Source organism: Mesocricetus auratus, unplaced genomic scaffold, assembly GCF_017639785.1.
Source record: "Mesocricetus auratus isolate SY011 unplaced genomic scaffold, BCM_Maur_2.0 Super-Scaffold_100022, whole genome shotgun sequence".
Lineage (NCBI taxonomy): Eukaryota > Metazoa > Chordata > Mammalia > Rodentia > Cricetidae > Mesocricetus > Mesocricetus auratus.
The window spans coordinates 8,058,175-8,074,085 of NW_024429203.1; the positions used below are offsets into that span (position 1 = coordinate 8,058,175).

Sequence of the window (15,911 nt, forward strand, 5' to 3'; positions counted from 1 at the left end):
TGGGGAAAGGGAGTCCCACAGTCAGCTCTGTAGCCTGCTTTACCAACTATATGGATTACAACTTCTCCAGTTCTGCAGCCTGGTTTACCAACTTTACAGACTGTGACTTCTCCCCACCATGGGGTTGTCACACCAAAAACACTTCCTGTGATGTGCAAAAGGCACCTGTGGCTCCCACACTTGGACACTCATGAAGGCTGGAAGAGAAGCTTCAGAGCAACGCCCAGACAGGTCCCCCCAAACCCGGATTTCCAGCTTTGCTTTCAGCTGTGGTGCTCGGTGTTCCTGGAAGATTCTACCGACTGAATTACCAGATCATTAAGGCTTATACAGTCTGCATTTCTTAAATATAGTTATCCAAAGTTTAGTTGAGCCACAAATTTTGGAAGTGCTTTTGCCCAGTATTGGTTTCAAACAAACAGACAACAAGCTGTGTAATCAAGGCTGTCATAAGAACCATAATCACCCACAGAATGCCAGCATTAAAACCTGACAGGCCCAATCCTTGGAGGTGCAATTCACAAGTGAGAAGAGACTGCATATATTTGCACAAATAAAAATAATCTACATTCCTGTGAACTATAGAATGAGCCACTCCATATTTATATATTTATGCTTGCCACTGGGGTGTATATTGCAGCCTCCTATTCTAATTACTCTCAAATCAGTCCTATTTTTCTCTCTCTAGAGGGAAATGAGCTATAGACTTATTCCCTGCAAACTTTGTGGAGACACCTCCACACATGAGCCGCAAGCTTTCTCCAAGTGTAACTTAGAACTTTCTGCCTCCAAGCCTTCAGGCCTGCATGTTAAAATGCAGAGTCTTAGGTTCATGCTGGACATAGAGATTTCCCAGTATAGTGGGCACTTCCCTCTTACAAGGTTGCCTGTGATAGGGATGAAATTGTTTGGGTCCTGGACAAAATCCCCACACCAATCTGGGTTCAAATGGAGAAGAGCTGGTAAAAGCAAGCAGAATAAGAATTGCCTTCCAATCTTTTATTGATCAAATATCTTCATCATCATCATAATCATCTAGAAAGTCTTGCTTGGCATGCTTTAGCAACTATATCAGATATTCATAGGACAAGCACTCGGGTAGTTCTTTGTTGTACACAAATTTCATGACAAGGGTACATTATATCAGACAAATGACCTTTTTCAATGATGGAGGTTGAACCCAGGGCTTCATGCATGGCAGAGAAGAGCGTCTACTGCTGATCTGCAGGCTCAATTCCACTGGGAAAATTTTCTGCATTGTACATCATATACACTGTGACATGTGGCCTTCTCTATTGGGTAAGTGGCTTCTTCTCTTCCTGAGTGTGCATGACCTACAGTGCCTCCATGTCAATACCTCCTCTGGTGTCTCTCTCCTCACCAGTGCATTCCATCTATCAAGGGGACATGTGTACTCTCACAGCTCCTCGGACTTGCTCTAGAGATCTCCATTCTCTGTATTCCATTCTTCTCTTAAAAATAAAATTGAATGCCCCCTCCTAATGAAGGCTGAGAACCCCTGATTCAAAAATTTGAAATGCTCCAAAAGCTGCAACTTGTCTCTGTGGGAGGAGCAGGAATTGTAGATGCACAGCACTCATGGCCCACTGCGCTTCACACCTGACATCTTGAAACATTTTAAAACCTGCATCTCACAAATGCTAATTCCTCATGTGAGTTCTCATGACAGATCACAGTCATAACACTGACTCAGTAACGCTCATGTGTAAAACTTCTTTCAACTTATAATGTGTGTATCAAACTTAAGGAACTTTTGAACTAGATTTGTGGCCCACAGCCTAAGAAATTTCATATATGCAAATATCCCGGAATCCGTAGCTACCAAATTCTACATTGGTCCCCAAGCCTTTTAAATTGGGGCTCTAAAGTCCACACCTACAAACTTCTGTGACACACACTCATGTGAATCCCAGAATTTGACTTTGTTTCTCCTGCAGCCACAAGGATATAAAGGAAGGCACTGACTACTGCTGTCTTGGTTATACATCATGAAACAAAACTCAACATTCTGCACAAGTAGTTGTGGACATTTGGGCTGGATCAATGCTGTGGAATGACTCTGTGATTCTGCTTCCTCATTCACTGTATGATGCATAGAGTAGCTATGCTTCTTGCCACCCACAGAATGAAACTCAATTTCCCCAAGAGTTAATTTTGTAAGAAGCAGGAGAAGCCATCACTGCTCACATTGAATAAACCCACTCAGGCTGCTCTTCCCTTTTTCTCTCCCAACAGCCTATTTTTCAACACCCTCAGTAAATACATTTAATAATCAGTTGGTAGATTAGCATACAAAACTGGTCTTAACTAAATTTGAATTCAATCTTTATTTGAGGCAGTGATAGCTAATATTGACTGTTGCATAGAATTATGAGGTACCCCTGAGTTGTCGGCTCCACTGGAGCTGAGATCTATTTTTTAAAAAGCAGTTATTGATTTCTGCAAATAGGCTTTCCTTGAGGCTCCTGCAGATCCTGGGCTTCGGGTGAAGTGTGCTAAGGTGATGGATAGTGAGGGCGAGTACATTTTCCCTTTGTTCATCTACATTCTTATTAATAATAATATCTTTCCTTTATAACTCCTTTCATCCCCAAGCATTGTGAAGTGCTCTGTGGATGTAGTAATGCCATATGGAGAAATCACATACCCCGAAGGTGAGATGCAGAGGTTGTCCGGCTTCACTGCTGGGCTGTACCATAGTCTGTGACACTGAGAAAGCATCACAACCAACCTATGCAATCTTAAGGAGACAACTGGACTTACCTGGGAGGAGTGAAGCTAAGCTGTCTGTCCTAATATGTACCTGTTCTGCGCCTGCTAATGACACTGAGCCTTATGACCAATTTACCGGGTCAGCATCAAAGGATCCTGTCTTAAGTAACTATCATCCCTGAATGTGGTGTTAAAGTTCTGAAAAACAAGAAGAATGAGTCTGATTGTGTTGTTGGGATATGTGCCATATGTGTACAAAGGTGTGCTTAATCTCTGTCCCCAGGTAGGCTTCCCATTACAGCATCATTGCCTGTGTTGCCATAATGGTCCCACACCCTTAAGCATGCCTTTTTCAAACAGCTCTTTCCTTCCTTTCTTAATTGCTGGGAGCAGGGCGTGGCACAATGGCTGCCCGACGTGGTGGATCAAGTTCAAAGGTTGGTCTGGGTCCAGTCAGTTTGGCACTCTTCCATTTTATAACAAGTGGCCAGGGGGATTGCTCTTATGCCACAGATACCTAATTCCCACCCAGAAACTGGATCCTTAATTTTGACTGTTTTTTTGTTGTTGTTGTTTATTTTTATTTGTTATTTTTACTTTCACCTTGGTTGAATAGTATTAGAAACATTAAAAATACGGTGATTAGTTATAGAGCAAAACAAGAAACTCAGGAAAGGCCCGAGTGCAAAGAGGAATGAGCCTCTCTGTTAAGTTTCCTTTCCCTGGACTTTGCCAACTGGGTTGGTATGTTATTTATCTCCAGTGTTTACTGTAGGAGACTGTTTTTCCTTACCATTTGGACATGAGATTCTTGTTATTTCTATCAACAAAGAAATGTCTGGCTCCTTTCAACCCAGGTCAGAAAAAGCAGGGTGAGTCCTTCAGGGCCTCCTGCTAATTAGAGACAGAGTTTTTTCCCACCCCACACATTCAGCACTGCACAGAATGCCAGTGACTTTCTCTCACTTGTGACTTCATTTCGTGCTTCTCCTTCTCCACTTTGACCTTCCCGAGTATGCAGATCAGTGTCTGTGTTTGCTAAGAGAACCTTCAGCCAGCTGGGTACTTTCTGTGGCACAGAAAGCCAGTCACAGCCTTGTCACAGGTACGTGGATACTTCAGTGTCCTCCGATGTCAGCAATCGGATGTGCTGTTTGGCTGTGCTCTGGGTGCAGATTATTTTCGACCAGCTCACTGTTGGCTGTGTGAGCAAGATACTGGCTTAATTACCTTTCTTAATGGCTGATATGGATCAAAGAATGAGGGAGCTGCAATACCGAATGGCACCAGCTGCCATCTCCTGTTTCCTTACTATCCCCAGCCTTGACTCGGGGAGATGATATTAGAGATGACATCCACTTATCATCACTTTTCCTCCATTGGCATGCGGTTCATACCTTGAAGTGAGCAAGCCTCTCCCACCTGTTTGTGGCATGAGAGGAAGCCATGCAATCCTTGGCCACCTGATTATCTTCTCTCTAGCTGATACAGAATTCCTAATTACTATTGAGAAAATCCTGCCTTTAACAATAATGAACCCTGAAAACAGCTGAAGGAAGGTGTCAGCAGGGATTGGATTCTATGGTAAAGAGACAGGAGAATATAGCAAGGCATGGGCACAAGTGTAACGGGATCCTGAGCCTCATGTCAGATGCAGCTCAGAACAGCCTTTACAGTGTCTGTGTGTATGAAGTAGGGGACAGGGAAACCCAAGGTCAAAAGCTAAACTTTGTTCAGGATGCAAGATTTTCTGAAATGGAAAACAAGCTTCATAGTAGAATAAGTTGTGACTGTTGTTTGTGGGCTGGAATCTTAAGAGGGATTTTTTTCTGAATTTTATTTTGGTTGTGCAGCAGTTTTATTGTTGTTTTGGTTGCATCTCCAAAACTTACAAAACTACACTATGATGTTCCCATGACTACCCTATGTTGTATTCATGTTTTTGAGCCATGACCTTTGGAACTGTTTGTGATCTGTCTTGAAAACATTTGAATTTCTAGAACAGGAGAAGAAAGAATGTAGGGGAGGAAACATCTAAAGAGTAGGAGCTCTCTTACTTCCTCAGGAGGTTTCTTTGGAGGTGATCCCATTGAATCAGAGACTAGAAAGTAGAATCAACTAGCTTTAGAGATAGCCAACGTCTTTCACGACCATCCCAGACAGCCCCATGGAGAGCCTACAATGGAAGGGCTGGAAAGACAGAGGGCAAAGAGAAAATGGGCCAGAGTAGATTCAGGCTCCGAATCAAGATGATTCTAATCCATTTCAATCTCGGAGGCCACACCCCCAGCCATGCTCATTGAGATGTGCGGGCCATCTTTGCAACTGTCTTTCTATGTATATTTATGTGGAACACCCAGAGTCACCACAAGGAGCTGGGGCTTATTATTTTGACTGATTGCGGGCAAGTGACTGCTTTGTAATGGCAGCAGCCACTCATTAGCTCTGGCAGGGCCAGACAGAACCCATCAGCTCATTCCTACCACATCCTCCCCTGGAGGTGAATATTCAGCAGGCATTGATCTCCTTAATGAGAACACAGCCCATGCAGCTTCGATTAGCAGCAGTGGAATTTTAAATAGTTAATTATGACGAGGGGATCTGCATGTGCACACGTGCACACAGGTGAACATACATGTGCTTGTGGCCTGTCCACCATGGCTAAGGGGGTCCTCAGTCATAATGCAAGTCTGGGCTTCCCAGCACTACAAGGGAAGACAATTCAGTCTTGAGCCCCCACTGATAACAAGAGCAGTGACATTTATACTAGGGAGGCCCTGCAAGGAAGCCCTTCACTCTGTAGCCATCCAGAAATGCTGGCTTGACTCTGTCCAGTCCCCTTCTCTTTGGGACACACAGGCCAGTTGAACACCATGAGTTGATGAAGATGAATGCTATAGTCTTGGAGGACAAATTCATCGGTTCCAAACAAAATAGCTCCCTCTTTAAAAGCCTCAGCTGAAAGACCTCCCTCCCAAACCCAATGAACATAATTAAGTATAGGCTGAAATGGACAGGAAGACATGGTAATTGATTGTGGCCTTTCTGCCTGGCAGCTGCACTTAATTAACCTTTAGATTCAAATATCAAGTTGTGCCTTCATGGAGTGGCATGGGGAAGGGGCTGTTTGACCCCACTTATCTCCACTCGCTAGAGGGACTGGTTCAGGGGTCACCTCAGCAGGGCCAATTCTCAGCCATCCCATTGCGTTTCTCACCTAAACAGCTTCAGGTCCTGGAAGTTCCTTCGCACCTGGAGGGTGCAAGAATGCCTGGCGTTTGCTGCTGAGGCAGGCCATCTGCAGCTGTGTTCGTTTTAATATCCACACAGGACAATGCAGTGCTCTCTCTGGCAGGCTGTGAAAAGCCACCAGAGCCACACACACAGGCCAGGTACCGAGTGTTCAGGCAACAAAGCCAGGCCAAGCTGCTCTGGCAAGGTTTGTCTCCTCCCCCTGCAGAGGTCACAATCACTCTCAAGTATCATCTTTGAGAACAAAGCCCATTGGCGGTTGAGGACTGTGGGTGGGCACAGGGGTTTTGGACTCTGATGAGCCTCACTCCGCACACTGAGAACAGGGGGCAGTACCTTCTTGGCTTACTGTAGGTGACTCAGGGGAGCTGAGCACAGAGCTGTGAACTTGTCAGTTCTCATTGGAGCACTGATCCAAGTCAGGCCATCACAGTGCAGCTGTCTTTGAGGCTTGTTGCTAGGGGTGACAGGATGTGTATCACAGGTATTGGGGCCACTGGGGCACAGCGCAGCCTCTTTCCTCTGCCCTTTGGGATCAGTAAGAGGCACTTTCCCAGTTCAAGCCCAGTCGGTGTTCTTTATACCATCACCTCTCCAGAGCTGGTGAGGAGGAACTACACAATGTACTGGCTGACACTAAACATTATCAGCCCTGTCTGCCTCTCTCTCTACTTCCTGGTCACCAGGCTTCAAAGAGGATCTGGCTTTCTGCATGGTCAAGGGGCATGTCTGAATGGAGCTGTGCATTCTGGATGTTGAGCAGAGTGTTTTTTGTTATACTTTCTTTTGTCTTGATTTCCACGGCAGAGGGGAAGAGAGGGAGGGAAGGAGAGGGGAGAGGAGCAACATAGAGTGGGTAAGCCAAAAGAAAAAGACACAAGTGTCTATTACAGTGGGTTGAGCTTGCTAAGTTCAATTTTGATTTATGATATTTTCAATTTATGGTGGGTCTGTTGGGACGTAAGCACATCATATGTCAATGGGCAAACTTAGAATTTCTCAGCTTTACGGTTGTGGAAAAGCCGAAATTTTCAATAGAAACCATAGTTTACGTGTTGAATTTTGCTGTGCCTGGGCTAGAAATCTGAGGTATCAGGTATCACCCCCTCTCTTGATGCTGTGGTGTGATTCCCCTCTCAATGCTGTGATGTGATGTGATCCTCTCAATTGATGCTGTAGTGTAATCCCCTCTCTCGATTCTGTGGTGTGATCCCTTCTCTTGATGTAGTGATGTGATCCCCTCTCTTGATGCTAGGCAGTGGAAGCAAGCTACAGTTCCAGGACTGTAGCAGGCTTTCCCAGACCTCCAACCCCCAAATCATAACATGGAGACTTATTTATTATGGATGCTTGACCTCATCTTATGCTTGTCCCACTAGCTTTTATAACTTAGCCTCAACTTTTTCTCTTTATGTTTTGCCTTGGAGTCTTTTACCTTTCTTTCAGTCTGTATGTTCTACTTCCCTGCTTCCGTCCATGTTTGGTTCCCCTTTTCTCTCTGCCTGACAGCCCTGCCTATCCCTGCTCTGCCTAACTATTGGTTGGTCAGATTTTGATTAGACCAATCAGATGACTTAGGCAGGCAATGCAAAACAGAAACACATCTTATAATAGTTAAACAAATGCAACAGATCCTTAAATAAATAATTATTCTACAACACAAGCAAATGCAACACATCTTTACATAGTTAAACAGATATTCTATTTCACAACACAGGGTAGCCACATGGCTTTGACACATACAAGCCTTACTATATAGTGAACCGAGTTGGAGATTTTCTTTCTGCTTGGATTCTAGAAGGTAGATCAATTTACTGCTGTGTCACAGAAGGATAGCAATTGGGAGGGGTCATAAAATATAATTTTGTAATGACCCAGGACACAGGTGGCCATATAGATATAGGTATTTAAGAAATAACAAGGTAGCTCAAGCTTTATTGTAAAATAAGCTTTATGTTGGAACATTCTGACCACCAGCAGCAAAATCTCAGAATAGTATATTGAAAGGATGTTTTGGCTTTGATATTTTTATGCAAAACACAGTGGTTGCTATTTCCTAGGAAATTAATAGACTTGTTGAAATATACCACCAATGCAAGCCAACAAGCCACCAATTTTTGCCCCACCCCATTTCTTCATTCAGTCTCCATATTAATTCTAGACTGTTTCCTTACTCGCCCAACCAAATATATTTTCTCTTCCAAAAAGACAGTTGCAGAAGGAACACTGTCCATAGACAAGAAAGATTCCAACCTCCAGAAGGTACCTGGTTACCATATGGTACCTTGATCACTGCTTGGTATTGCCCTGCCAGGACCATGTTCATGAAGGCACCTTTCTCTCAGTGAGTGGCAAAGGAAGGCCAGGGTTGTACAAACCATGACACCAAAAACAAGCCATTTATTTCTATCATGAGTGTAGTTTCTACCAAACATGAAAACTAACATTCAAACTGACCCTTCTGACATACCATGAGTGTATAGACGTTATGATTCCCATTGCTAGCAATCAGTGAGCCTGCACCAGAGTTGGTAATGTGGAATACAGATATAAAGACACGCTGGTAAATGTCCAAGTGACATTGAGTGGTATCATAGATAGGCAATGAAGATGGAGGTGTTCCTGATTGTGGCTTCAAATGGTAAAGTGATGCAGAATCACCGAGGGTTGGTATGAACGGAATTTTTGTGTGGGACATAATTAATTACATCATGGTGCTAAAAATTAATTTAGTAGCCTGTATAAGAAGCCAGAGAGCTAGCTAGCTTCCTGACCCACCTTCTGAGGGAACACCAGAAAGATGGTTTTGTGTAGATCAGGCAAATAGTTTTAGTTAAAAGCTTGGCCCTTTTGGCACCCTGATATTGGACTCACAGATGACAGAATACAAGAAATAGAAGTTTATTGTTTGAGCCATCAGTTGTTTCAGGTTGTCAAAGAAACTGGCACAGATATTACAAAGCTACACAATCAGATTCAGTTGGGACACTCAGAACCAACATTTTTAAAAGGACATGGGGGTGGTTCCTTTGCAAATAGTTTTCAGGTTTCAATTACACAAACATCAGTCCTGTTTAATGATGCATGCTTCCTTACTATTTGTCTTTTAAAAGAGTGATTTAGTGTTAATTTTTAATTATGTATATGTGTGTAGGTATAGCTTTGTAGAAGTATGTCCACTTGAATAAGGAAGCCCCCAGTGACCATAAGAGGGTGTCAAATCTCAATTCACAGGTTGCTGTGAGCAGATTGACTTGGGTGCTGGGAGCTAAACTGTGGTCCTCATTATGATCAGAAAGCATTCTTAACTATCTCCCAAGCTCTGCCTTTTGTCTCTTTGGGGGATAATTCTCCAATAGATCCTTGAACCAAGAACATAGGATTAATCATAAGCAACTGAATGGACTCTACGTAGCTGAGACTTTTGGGGAATGGTGATTTGTGAATGTATGGAACAAGTGCAGACTGTCCAAATCAGCCTCTTGTTCCTCTCTACTCTAATTTTTGGCTACAGATAACAAACACAGCAGGTGAAAGGTCTAAATGGTTTACTAAAGATGTCTCATTCTGATGATGTGTACCTACAAATGTCAACCATTTCACTTGTGACATGGTTGATCATAAAATAGGAAAGGAATCCTGAATTATGCCTGCCAGAGTTTATTTTTCTTTCTCTATTAACTGACAGATATGTTTCTCTATCAATCCACTTTTCAGACTACCTGTATCTGATACATCTATGTACATTTAAACTGTATATTGTTCAGTGTCTTTCAATTTAGAAGAGAACATCACAGTTTTTGTAATCTTTTGAAGTTGTGTTTGCATTATTAGTTTCCATCCTGTATGTTGCCTGGAGCGATACTACATTTATTTTGATTGCTATGTGTTTCACAGACTATATACACTGAAAACAAATATGTAAGCATTCCTCAGTTCTTCTCTGTGTGGTAAACTGGGGGATGATAGAAGAGTTCTCAGAATAGAAAACATGACTTCAGGACTAAGGTAGCAGGTGTAAGCTGGATGGAAAAGGGCAAACTAAGACCATGATAGATAAAATGGCCATGATTGATACTCATAATGTCCAGCCTAGGAAATAGCTTTGGTCGGTTCAGATTAGAATCCTAGTTCTTCCCCTATCTTCTTCTGGCTCTCATGTTGTGTCCACAAATGCTGCATCCAGGTGTGGTCTCAAGGCGTAGGGCAGAGTATGCAACTCTAGGTGTCAATATCCTGTGCAGCCTGTGTCTAGAAGAATAACTCTGGTTCACAGGCTCCTGGAATCTGCTGATAAATGGATGGCAGTGCTTCAATGAGCTATGAGACCTTTCAGCTGGTGCATGACCTTCTGTTGGAGATGTAAAATTAACATCATAACCCCAACTGTGATTTGCTTGAACAGTCCAAAAGTGACTCATTCAAGTTCATCTTGATGAGTGAAATGAGTTTATTAGGAGTTACTTAGGGAATGGTGGATGACCACAGCAGCTGCATTTTTCCAGAAGTTGCTCACCCTTCCTGGCCTCCACTTTAAAATCTTCTATTTCATAAGTCTACAGTAGAATTGATGCAAACATAGGTTGGGGGTACTACTTAGTGTTAAAGTCGTAATTGTGACTGTAGGTTCAGAAAACATAAGGCATAGACAAAATCAAACTCTGCAATAGTTCCCTTTGTGTTAGTACATGGTACTTGTCTAAATCAGGGTTTCTGCTGGCTCCACCATGGAAAGGATGGCTTGTTTGTCTACACTCTGGCACATAAAACAGCTAGATGGAAGCTCATAGCAAGATGAGATTACTCTGGCTAGGATTTAGAGGGCTAGTCTCATTATAGGAGCTGTCTTATCTTGGTTTATGAGAAGTGAACCAGAAATGGAAAAAAAACTCTTTGAGATAGTGAAGAAACAGAGATAGACTCTCTTGAAGGTATAGGACTTCATAGTAATGTATTCCAATTATCACACAAGATCTTAGTTGTAATAGATCTCTATAACCAAAGACTGTCATAAATAATAAATCAAGGTGATTAATTAGTGTGTAAATCTATGAGGCACATAGTGGGTACACAGAGAATAAGCAGGTCTTTGAGAAAAGGTTCTGAATTCCAGTTTTTGCAACACAAAAAGAACTATATTTATATATATGTATATATATACACACACATACATACACACATACACATACCACACATACCCGTATATGTATATGTACATATATACATGTAATATATACATACACACATGCATACATACATACATATTGAGAATCAACAAAAGAAAAATTATTTGATTCTACAAGATCAGAAACTTGTGGGAACACGCATTAATGATGGTTAAAGACTAGCTGGCAAACCTTAACATCTGAACACAAACCAAAGAAGATGAAAATCTAATGTGTTCTACAGTGGTTAACACACTCATATCCCTAAGACCTGGGGAACCAGCTGTCCTTTTCTTTGTAAAATTGTGTCCTAATTTTAAGCAAATTAGAGAGAACAGAAATCTCTGCTGCACCTGTCATATCTTAACTATTTTCATATCAACAATCCTTCATGTCTTGAAGTGGCAAATATTGGTCCCACACACAGGCTAATACAGGAGTATTGGAATTGATTACAGCACTGCATTTTTATGACACTTGTCCTCAACCAATCCATCACCTGCTGCATGTGTAAAAACTTCCTTGATGATTCAGGAGAACACAGGGTTCATCTGTACTAACTAATATTGAAGAACCCTACAGTGCCACTGTAGAGTTTGGAGTTATGAGCAAGTAGAACAAGAAACATCTTTTAAACCATATTCCATTTTGAAATAGGTTATAAAGCAGGATGGAGGAAAAGCTACTTTTAATTTTTTCATTTTTATTAGAAATTATCCTTACATTTAATTCCTCTGTCAAATGGACCATTATACTCACAATGAGTAATTATCTTTGTCAGCCTTAAATACTTCATCTTTAAAGAAAATGTTTAAATAAACCTTTGTTAAACTACCTAAATATGATATGCTGTGCTGAATTTTATTTTAATGAAATTTGGAATTATTTGTAGAACTGACATAAATTAGATGTATACAGTCTAAAACTAATTCATAGTATTATTTGAGATACTTCATTTTTAGATATTGTACATTAACTAAAAATAACATAGGCCATGAAAATTAAAAGATCTTTTTATGTTTTAATCTGAGACATGTTTTATCTGGCAAAATTAGACCATTCTTTCCCCTGTAAACTACAGCCCATAAGATCTTGGGAGAGTGAATAGGGTTTTCTCTGGGAAGTGGGGGAGGGTATCGCCAAACACGACTTCTCAGCCCTACAGGGGAGGGTGCTTCTATGAGTTCCAGCACTAAGTGTCAACATCTGCCTCCCAACTTCTCTGTGCCTATTGATTTGTTTGGTGAATGAGTGTTAGATAGCTGTGTTCATTCCTTTGGAAGAGTCCAGCCCACTTCAGTATGGATGAACACATGAAGCTATTGATAACCAACCATTGTGGGTCCTGGTCAGAAAGCTCTAGGTGAGGCAAAGGGCAAACCACACTTGAAGGATCTCTCAGCATAATTTTGGTTTTTATAACTAAAGTATGATTTGAATTTCTGTGCAGTATTCCATTAATAAAACAAATAAAATTTTTCTTTTGAGAAATGTTTACATTGAATCGTTTTGCAATTGGTCTGAATTAAGTCCCTCTCAAACTTCCTAGGGTTCTATAATACTTTGTGTTCCAAAGATCAAGGAGGAAATTGAGTTTGAAGGTGGTGATGAAGTTAGATAAGCACAAAGGATAAAGGGCTATTTCAGAATTAATCTTCATTGTTTTCAATATTAACACTGTTGATACAGATCTCTTGATTCTTTGTTGTGGAGGGTATTTTGGGGGGCCATTTTGTGTGGGGTATTGTGTGGGGCTATTCTGAAGTTTTGATATTTAGCACTATTTCTAATTTCTACCCACTAGATACCAGTAAAATTACCTCTCTAGAATACCTACCTATTACTTCCCCTTAGGGGGAAGAAAGAGAGAGAAGGAGGAAGGAGGAGGAAGAAGAAGAGGAAGCGGAGGAGGAGGAAGAGGAGACAGAGAGGGAGATAGACAGGGAGAGACAGACAGAGAGAGAGAGACAGAGAGACAGAAACAGGGAGTGAGGATAGATTATAAAACACCAAAGCTCACCTCCATTGACATACTTTCTCCATCAAGTCTATCTTTCTAATGTTTCCATTAACTTTCCAAACAGTGTTTCCAGTGAGGGACCAAGTGTTCAAATATATAAGCCTATGGGAAACATTTTTCATTCAAACCAACATAACCACCCATGGACATGTGCAAAGGCCCTTCTCCCAGGTGTTTCCAGATTCTGTAAAGGTGGCAATTAACACAACCTTTCATAATAAATAATGAAATTCTGAGGAAGCTTTCAATGTGAGATATTTGGTTGTAATATCCAGCCAGCTTATAAGACACAAAGAAATTCTACTATCCCCATTTTACAGATGGGCATGCTGGGTAAGTATGAGAAGATGACTTTCCAAATGCTTTTCAGAATCTGGTCTATAACCAGTAACATCTAAGTGCTCTACATCTAATTATCCCTCAAATTTGGATGTTAAGGGTTTGTTAAAGATCAATACTCTGGTTTCCTAATAAATATAAGAATCGCAAACATGACAGTCAGTCAGGAAGGAAAGATAAGTCACTACTGCTTTAGGGTTAAGTAAATTCAATTCTTAGAAAACTTTTCTAAAAGCATAGATGTGCTTTCTAGAGTTTTATAGTAAGCCTTCTTTATATCAAACTACAGTATCTTAGGAATCCAAAAGGTCATAGGCTCTAATTATTCCTGCAACAGATGAAGCTGCACCTGAGGGCTCCCATTTGGTATAACGCCACTGGGTATTATCCACCTAGATGCTTGAAGTAACTAATCATAGTGTGGCTCACTCTCCTCCCAGTGATCTACATAGTTGTTGCATAGCTGTAATTAAAAACGTTTCTCTTGTAAGCATGGAAAAAAGTCTCTATACCCGACTTCATTCAGTATCCTTTTGCAACTTCAAATCCGCAAGAAGACAGTCTAGAGAGATGGCTCAGTGGTTAAGAGTCCTGTTTGCTCTTCCAGAAGACCTGAACTCAGTTCCCAGCAGCCACACAGTGCTCACAATCACCTCTAACTCCAGTTCCAGGGGATACAATGCCTCCTGGCCACTGCGGACCACTGGCATTTATGTGGTGCACATAATACATACAGGCAGAATGAACATACACATAAAAATAAAATAAATCTTAAAATACAATCTACAAGAAGAGCTTGAGCTCACTGGCCTTTCAGCTTTTATAACAATAGTATCTCTCTTGACTTCTCTTGTTTTCATGTTATTCACCCTTATTTCCTTAAACCACATCATTTTACGAACTCTCACCCTGCTTGATTTTTCTGGTCTGAAACCACCCCCGCCTCAGTGGTTACCTTATACCCTCTAAGGAAACTGAGGATAGTTTACTGCTAATCGTGTTTTCTAAATTTGTGTTATCTTTTTTCCAACTTGCAAGAGTGTAATTTATTGTTGTTAAGGACATTCAGACAACTTTTAAAAAGTGAGTTCATTATGTGAACTCATCATGAGCTTAAATAAAACCAAGTTCCCCGAGGAGGATACCACCTGTGCTACTCTGCTCCCCAATTCTCTCCTGCTGTTTTACAGTTGCTTCGGGAACCGATGGCAGGGCCTTCTATTTCTCTTCCCCGAATGTCAGCTTGGCAAACCCAGCTCATAATTCTAGCCTCTTGAGATGTTTTTGCATCCTCCTTTCTGTCTTGCAATTCATTTACTATTTTACCTAGTTTCATGTCAGTCATAAATTTTGGCAAGTATGCTTTCAGCATCTTTATTCAAGACATTGATAAGAAATATTGAAAAGGATATGGTTCAAGATACAGCTTTAAAACCATCACTAGAGACTTGAAATTGGCACTAATTTATTAATCAGAAACTTGTTTCACAGTTATTAAATCAATTACAGATTTACTTCATAAAACCTTGATCCAGTCCATATTTCTTTATTATGCTACAAGGATTATTTAATGTCTCTTTAAATATTTGAAGAATATTCCACTCCTTATAAGCATGCTCTCTTCCAAACCGCCTCCTCTTGAAGGTAGAATTTTTGGTTGATTTGTTCACCCATTTATTCACACATTTTGTTTATTATCAGGTAACGATGGGTTCTTTCTATAGGCCCGACACTTCACAACATGCTGGAAGACTTGTGCTGTCAGCGCTCCTATGCAGGAACACCATGAGGAGAAGGCATTGTAGTGACTGTTTGTGACGCATCCTTCAGCAGACTCCTCCCTTAAACACTAATGTCGGACCTACCTACTCTCTCTGGTGTGGGAGAATTGGGTTCATTCTGAAGGAACCTTCAAGTTATCCCTGGAAGAGTAAAACAGGATGCCCCAATCAGAGGCAGACAGGACAGAGAGGCTAAACATGTGAAGACAATGGAAGAAGAAAGAACGTGTAGATGCTAAGTAAACTCATTATTCTATGCTAAATAAGATCTACATAGAACTACCTGGGGAAGGCCTCTGGCCATCAAAGCATGTTTTAAGTCCATCAGAAATTTCCAGGCACATAGACGTTGGTCACATAATCAAATTTTTAATACAAATGTCCCTTTGTATTGGCCCATGAAGCATTCTATTGTCTTTAGCAATGTTTAGATGTCTCTTTGCTGTGATTCTTTAACCATGAGTGGGTATGTATAGGTCATTCCCATTAGTAGGTGTATTAGACTTGGCTCCATGGAAGCAGGTAGAGCAAGGTATTGGACTGCAGAGCTATTAGGAAGAGCACCTGTTGTAACAGAGAACTGGGTTTTAATGAAGGGAATGATGGAATGTCTGGAGAAGT

The 15,911-nt window shown here is 41.2% G+C and overlaps 1 protein-coding gene and 1 long non-coding RNA gene across 2 annotated transcripts in view; one reads left to right on the forward strand and one right to left on the reverse strand.

Moving 5' to 3' along the window:
* Positions 1–6,160, reverse strand: part of LOC121133557 — a 28,766-nt gene extending 22,606 nt beyond the window's left edge. Inside the window, exon 1 of the long non-coding RNA XR_005870440.1 lies at positions 5,951–6,160. This is a non-coding gene — a long non-coding RNA (uncharacterized LOC121133557). The remainder of the gene's footprint in view (positions 1–5,950) is intronic.
* The window catches only part of Opcml (opioid binding protein/cell adhesion molecule like), a 1,121,214-nt gene that overhangs the window by 512,162 nt on the left and 593,141 nt on the right, over positions 1–15,911 (forward strand). The window lies entirely within an intron of this gene.